Raw genomic sequence first — 8262 nt, forward strand, 5'->3', positions numbered from 1 at the left:
TGCTTAGGCCGCAACCGCCAGCCACTCCGGTACCGCGGGCCCCGGCTGACTCCAGGCCTCACCTTAAAGGCTAGGCCCCGGTGGGGGATGTTGCAGATGTCACAGTACAGAGTGATATCACAGTACATTGATAAAACACACAGTGATATCATAGTATAGAGATGATACACACAATGATGTCACAGTATAGGGATAATACACACAGTGATGTCACAGTACACACATAATACACACAGTGATGTCACAGTACAGAGATATTACACACAGTGATGTCACAGTACAGGGATGATACACATAGTGATGTCACAGTACAGAGTGATGTCACAGTACAGAGTGATTTCAGAGTACATTGATAATACACACAGTGTTATCATAGTATAGAGATAATATATACAGTGATATGATTACAGTAATACACAAAGTACTTCAGTAAACATCTATTCAGTAATGGTACAGCACAATCACACCAAATGCCACATCACAGGGGTAATGAACATCAAGGCATCATAGCATGAATAGATAATTGATGCACACAGGTCAATGGTAAATTTGCCTGCCAACTATGACGGCCATGAGACTAGTCCATGAGTTGCAATGGACCCCCCCCCCCAGGTTGATGGGTCCCACAGCAGCTGCTCTGCCTTTCACCCTGTAACACCCGCCACCCCTATTTATTCCCATGAAAATACCTATACAAAATTTAAAAAAATAGTGGTTGCAAACATAAGGGAATTATACTTAATAGTCATAATAATAAAAGAATAAAAAAATATCTCTGCTCTTACCTGGTATGAATAATATCTAACATTATAACACAATGTCAGTACTTGTATTAATACTGGAGATGTACATTTGATAAAGAGCAGAAGTATGAAAGTAAAGTAGGGGCGAATAACATTTTTCCCTTTAACAGCAGTATTACACCAATGTGCCTTAAAACGGAGATGACAGACGCTGCTGGAAGAGAACGTCAAAGGTTAATTGATAAGAAAAAGTATTTGGTCATGGTTAGAATGAGCTTTTCATGTGACCCAAGGTGAACAGAGCAATTACATTACAGACTATACGGCGTAAAGCCTATGGGAGCCACAGGGTCCGCGCCTCTCGCTGCCCACTAAGCGTCTATTAAACCCTCTCAGGTGCCGCTGCTTTACATAGAAGACAACTTATAACATACTGATTTATTAGGCGTTTTTGGAAAGATTTCTTGTCTATAATAACTGATGGTGCTACAGGTAATGTGACAGGATACACGTGTACACAGATTATTTTCCTGTATGCGCCAAACATGGAATGTGACACATCAAGGAAATTTGTGTTGAAATCATTTTTGCGGTGGAGGCGGTTTTCCTATCTGGAGATTATTATCAGCGAGCGCTGTGCGACCCCCATGGGAATGTCATGTACAGCACATAACCCATTAAGATAAGTAAAGAGTTTCCAGCAGATTGTTATAGTGTCTTCTTCAATACATCTTTCTATCTGGAGAGGTTGAAGGACAGAGATGTATTGCATATGGATGCTATCATTCCATCTATGAACAAGTCGGAGCCCAGATATGCTGTAATAATCACACAGTCTGTGATAAGGACGTAACCAGTGCTTGAGAACGGGAAGTAAGGCATATAAATTGAAATTCTATACACAGTTAGGCCCAAGTTTACACTTGTTTTCGGGCTTTCTGTTACACTCTCCACTTTAGGAGACAGTAATGGAAACTATATATGGAAGGAGAAGGAAAGGTCTTCATCATCTTTCGTTTCACATAAACTTCTATGCATGGAAGATTACATTCTGTTTCACTACCGTTACCAATAGCCTTAAAGGACATCTACCACCAGGATGAAGGACTGTATATGCAAATGAGCCAGAGGGGCTCCAGGCTCCACTAACACCTATGGAGCCTGGAGCCCCTCAGGCTCATTTTCATACAGTCCTTCATCCTGGTTTTAGATGCTCTTAAATAAAGAAAAAAAGACTGGCTGCTGTCATGGCATTTGTCAGGGTTATACTAAGGATCCTGCCCATAAATTTGTGTTTTGTCAGGCCACAAAAAAACTGATCCGCTCTCCATTGTTTATGGCCTGTGTGCCAGTGCTGTGCCAATTATAGTAGAACAGACTGCGGGGACACAAACATGGATAAAATTGGACCTGCCCCGAGCTTTGTGGCTCGGCCAGTCTGCTCACGCATCGGGCTGTGGAATCCACTGTATGAGTTAATGGAATTGAATTTATCTACATACTTTATCAATAGTAGGAGGACAAATTCAACATTTTCATGCAGCTCAAGACTGTGGAGAAGCGGAGCACTCCCTATCCTGCCCACCATTGTCTCTTGTGGTCTACTGAAGGCTTCTGGTCTAGCCGTTTACTGGTTTCCAATATAGGCATATCCAATGACTACAACTACACAATGGAGGAAGTCTGCACTAATCTAGTAGGCTTGGGAAAAAGGTTAGTAGTCGAAATAGATGACTTTGGGGACAAGTATGGAAGCATTATTATTTGTGGGTGAACTGTGGTTTGCAAATTAATTTCAGTGGACACAATTAGGCACACTATAAATTGTAGAACTATTATGTGGTAACTATTACTGATTGGGACTAGTATCTGCAGAGCTAAATAATTTTGGTTAGTTAGAACTGTGTTTCACAACTAGACTAATTCCACATATGCAAATCAAATACACATTTTAAAATTAAATTCTCAATAGAAATTCAAATTTTACACCTGGATTTCAAGATTTATGCCACAAATGGGCTGTAATACTTGTCCAATACTTTTTTCTTTCTGTTTGAAACACTCGGCTGTCTCACTTTACAGCAATATTTTCTGTGTAAACCACCCAAAAAGTTGCAAAGGACTAACTAGCGCATTTCAGAATTTTTAGCCAATAACTACTATCTATACGTAACCAGGAAGGTACAATATTTGTCTTAGTGAATGGACTGCCCAAAGTAACAGAATCCTATGAGAGAGAGTAAAACATTGGGGCACATTTACTTACCCGGGCCCTGCGCAATCCCCGATCCAGGCTGTCCGGCGAGCATGAACTCTGCCGCGATTGATGAAGATTGTGCGCCCGATTTCCTGCATGTGTCGCTTCCCCAAAACCATTGCGTGCAACACAATCCCCAGCGCCATCCCCTTAAAGACAGGAAAACCAACGAAAATGCGGCCGCGGGACCCTTAGTAAATAAGCCCCATTGGATGATCCATGGAGTAGTCAAGTGGTTTTAAAACATTATCCTTGGTGATCTAGTTACTTCTTATCACTGTTCTTGGTCTCTAGGGTTTTATAATATACAGTAGGTTACGGTGGTGCAGCGGTATATTTATCACTTTTATCCACAGTAACATATGGTTACATTTACCATGTAATCACAAACCTCACTGAAAAGTAATAAAACCAAAACGTAGTTGAAGCTCTTTCATAGAGTGACAACGGACACCTGTATTCTGAAGTGCATATTGGGGCACATGTAAATCTGGCTTTGTTCGCCTGCTTTTTTATGGCTTTTTTGCTGGTCAGATATATATTATTGTTTTTTCATACTGCTATGAGTTGCATTTGAGGAGTTAAGGTCTTTAGTGTATTCAAGATGTTTGGAGACTTTTTACAGCTTTTGTTTTAAAAAGCTGCTAATAGTTGTACGCCTATGCCTGGAAAGGGCGGCTTCCAGATTTGCGCCAAAATTAGCGACTTTTAGGCACAATTTTCACATTTGGATTCAGGTGATAACTTAGGGCACACCGCAGAAAAAAAGACAACTGGGAACCTTGAAGGGAGATACATGTGACCTATTAACTGTATTCTGTTACCTAGTATAAAAAAAGATGTGGATCTTACAAGCTGCTGCAAATATGTGAAGCACAGTCATGAAAAATCTTATTTTGTATGGATGTATTCACATGGTGTAGAACATATGTAACAGAAATCCAAACCATTCCCATTCTCCACTGACACTAGGTCCCAGCTCTAATTTATACTATGTTACTAGCATACGGTACTTGTTACGGCACTTCCTGTGGCAGTTTTCATCTATCCTGAGCAGAGAGAATCGCGAATTATTAAATAAGAAGTGTATTCCTCCAGATGAATAAGGCCCATTTCCTGCACCACAATCTCTAATCTATGCCACAAATTCTTATATATCTGTTGAACCAGGGGAGAAACTGATGGAAAATGTGTGGTGGGGTCAGAAGAAGGCTTCAGCTGAAGCCTGCGCTGTATGTAGTACCATCCCAAAGCCATATTACAAAGCATGGGTAAGGTGTGGGGCGCAGTATAATTGACTATAACTTTACACAGTTACCAGCTCTAAATCTCTGTTCCGCATTGCTCCGATATTTCTGGTTTTCAGGCATTGTCTGTTTAGATGTTATGAGTGGTCAATGCTCCAGACAATGATCGATCTCCTAGGACAGGGGGACAATACAGGAAGGATTTATATCTTTGGACCCAATTTCTCATGTGTAGAAATAGAACTTTCCATTTGAGCTGCTCTTGTCTATGTAGAGTTCTGGTAGCCCATTGTATCCGTTAGCTCCCTCTTTCCTGCAGCTCCTTCTTTATTCTGGAGGGGGGGGGGGGCAGACTTCAAACAGAGATGCCTCCTGAACCATGGCACCTAAAAACACTGGTGTCAAAGAGGAAACTCTCAAATTGTTGAAATATTAATCTTTTAATATCCACATTTAAAGTTACACTTGGATGTGGGAGCTGTGTGTGAAAATGACCCTCCTGTCTCTAACGTTAACAGTAAATATCTCAGATTCTGTGGCTTATTTTCGGGGTAGGTCTTATTTTGCATACATTTTAAAAAGTTTCTATGCTTTCACATAGCATTGAGGTCATGTTAATTTAGCTGTATTTGGAGTGTTGTTGTGTTTTTGTTTTGCCTTTTATAAGTCATATAGGTCTTTGTCAGCCAAATAAAGAACCTGCTGTTAGAAATCCAGCTACATTTACTTCACAAAATAATAACCAATTTTAGAATATCATCACCACTATGGGGAGCAATGCTTTGTGATAATCTTGATAAATCCCACTATTTGTTCTGTTAAAGGAAATCAACCATTAGAGGCCCAGATTTATCAATACAACAACAAATTAAATAATCTGGCACAACTGGAACGCCGATTGTGTTTCAACTGAGTACACTTTTTTCTTTTTTTTTTATGGACATAAATGTGGTGCCCCGGAACCTGCACTGGAACGCCCCATTAGCTGCACAATTTTGTGACGTGGAGGACAGTGTAGCCGTGGCACAAAACTGGCGCAGACACTTCATACACATGCAAGTCTTTTTCATGTTCTTTTCTGTACAATTTCACTCAGAAAACTGGTTCAGTGAGTTTAATAGATCTGACCCAGTGGGGCAGATTTACTTAGCCGGTCCATTCGCGATCCAGCGGCGTGTTCTCAGAGCTGGATTCGGGTCCGGCCGGGATTCATTAAGGTAGTTCCTCCGCCGTCCACCAGGTGGCGCTGCTGCGCTGAAAAGCATCAGAACGCGCTGGAGTTCACCGAGCCGGGCTGAGTGAAGGTAAGTGCAAGCTCCGCGACAGATTTTTTTTTTTAAATGCGGCTTTTCCGAATCTGTCGGGTTTTTGTTCGGCCACGCCCCCCCGATTTCCATTGCGTGCATGCCAGCGCCGATGCCCCACAATCCGATCCAGGGGCAATTCAGGGGAAATCGGCGCACATCAGAATCATTCGGGTAACACGTTGGGAAAACGCGAATTGGGCTCTTAGTAAATGACCCCCAGTGTGTTTTGATGCCAGCACATTTACATGTTGGAGCAATGGTTCTGAAACAGGATCTTATATTCATTAGCACCAAAAATCTTTCAATCTGGAGAAAATTTATACAAATATGTAAAGAAGGCTTTGGCGCTCCTGTGCACATCATGCAGAGCTCCGTAAGATTATAAGTAATCCTGCTTCTTGCTGGCGCTTATTCCCTCCTCCTCCCTGACGTCACCGAAGGAATAAACGTCAGCAACAGGCGGGAATAATTATAAACTGACTCAGCACCTAGTAACTTGGATGACGGTCACAGGAGCGCCCAAGCCTCATTTACATATTTCATATAGCGACTTTCTTCAGATTGAAGGATTTTTTTTTTTTTGGCAATAATGAATATAAGGTCCGGTTTCAGGATCACAGAGCAAACATGTAAGTGAGCTTGCTTTGAAACACTTACTCCGATTGGTTGATGTCTTTAAAGACCACTTCACCCTTTTATTAAATTCATTTCATTTTTTTTTGTCATCTACTCCATGTACATATTTTGCAGATGTCCTAAACAGTAAATTCATTATTTTTTTTAACCAGAGCAGTATTGTGCTGGTAAACGTTCAGACCAATTTCCCATGAGATAAGAGATAGACAGAGCAGGGTACTGAGAGGAGCCACGCAGCTGGAAGGTTTCACCATGGACACATCGCAGCCTTTGCTTTTGTATTATTACAACATAAAATGTCACAGCATCTCCAGCAGCCCCCACCGACTGCCATTTCTATTACACTACCAAACAGCGCCACTTAGTGCCAGCGCAAAACAGCACAACAATCATCCTTGTAGTGAAATACATATGATATTTTACATGTAAAAAAAAATAGGGAAACATACTTTTTAATATAATATGGTTACTTATTATTTAAGAAAAACTAATTGCTAATGATATAACCTTTATAAAGTCTGTAATACTTTTATAATACATGTAAACTAGCCCTATCTTAGTGGCTTAGTGGTTAGCATTACAGGCTTGCAGCGTTGAGTACCTGGGTTTAAATACCAGGGTCAACATCTGCAAACAGTTTGTATGTTCTCTCCATGTTTGTGTGGGTTTCCTCTGGGTCCTCCGGTTTCCTCCCACACTTCAAAACATACTCGTAGGTTGATTAGATTGCGCTATATAAAGAATTATTATCTCCACCACCCAGTGCACAATATGCAAGTGCTCCTCCTTCTGTTGCTGTCCTCCCCTCCTCTTCCCTCCCAAAGTGAAATTTATTCCCATACACACAATGAGAAAATATCACAAAGATACTCCATGCTAGTAAGATTGGAGATGATTTATGGCCAGTTTTATTTACAAAATGTTTTTTTTATAGATTATACTGTATTTCTCAGATGGCATGGCTTAGAGACCATGAAACATTGTATAGCACCGGTACCACTATTAGTATGTAGTACAGAGCCCCCTTAGGAAACAATACATAGCACAGCACCCACAGCATTAATATATAATATAGTTGCACAATGCTTTTTAATTGAAATATAGTACAGCAGCACCCCCTTATTAGTTAATATACAATACAGCAGCATGGAAGATGCAGGTCAATAGTGTATGGGCCGCTTATTATAAAAGTTCAGTCTTTGGTCATTAGAAAATTCTGGATGACTGCCATTATATATACATAAAACTAGTAAAGAGTCCGTAAAATGGTTTTACGGTAACAAATAAATAGCTCAACAAGGAAAACTACTATATTGTTGGGGGTCAATACACAGAAATACTGCACAATAATAGGAATATAGCCCTAAATCACCAACTTAAACTAAGATGTGACTGAGCATGGAAATATATGCAAGCAGGGGCGGACTGGGAATTTAAAGTGGCCCTGGAAAAAAATTAAAAGCGGCCCCATGATATAGGCAGGGCCAATTTACTTTAGGCGTGGCCATCACAAGTAGGCAGAGTCAACTAACCATAAGTGACAATAAGGGCGATGCCACACGTTAGTGTTTTGATTCCGTTTTGTAACTGAATCAAGAGGCACTGGGGTGGATCGCATATGTATTTGTATGTAAATGCATGCATCACAATGAGCTCCCGGTGTCCCGCATTTACACAATACGCGCTAATTGCCAATCACATACATTTGCATAGAAACGCATATGTGATCGGCCGTGGTCCGCCATGATGCGTTTTGATTCAGTTACAAAATGGAATCAAAACGCTAAGGGCGCGTTCACACGTTGCGTGTTGGCCTGGGTTTTCATTGTGTTTGAAACGCCTTACAACAGCTGAGGAGAGGTGATTTGCCTAATTACATTACTGTTAACAGTAATGTTAACAGTAATGTAATTAGGCAAATCACCTCTCCTCAGCTGTTGTAATGCATTTCAAACACAATGAAAACCCAGGCCAACACGCAACGTGTGACCTGAACCTCAAACACAGCAGGCACCAGCCCCATCTACACACACACACACACACACACACACACACACAGCAGGCACCAGCCG

The sequence above is a fragment of the Engystomops pustulosus genome, chromosome 5, assembly GCF_040894005.1.
Source record: "Engystomops pustulosus chromosome 5, aEngPut4.maternal, whole genome shotgun sequence".
In the NCBI taxonomy this organism is placed as follows: Eukaryota; Metazoa; Chordata; class Amphibia; order Anura; family Leptodactylidae; genus Engystomops; species Engystomops pustulosus.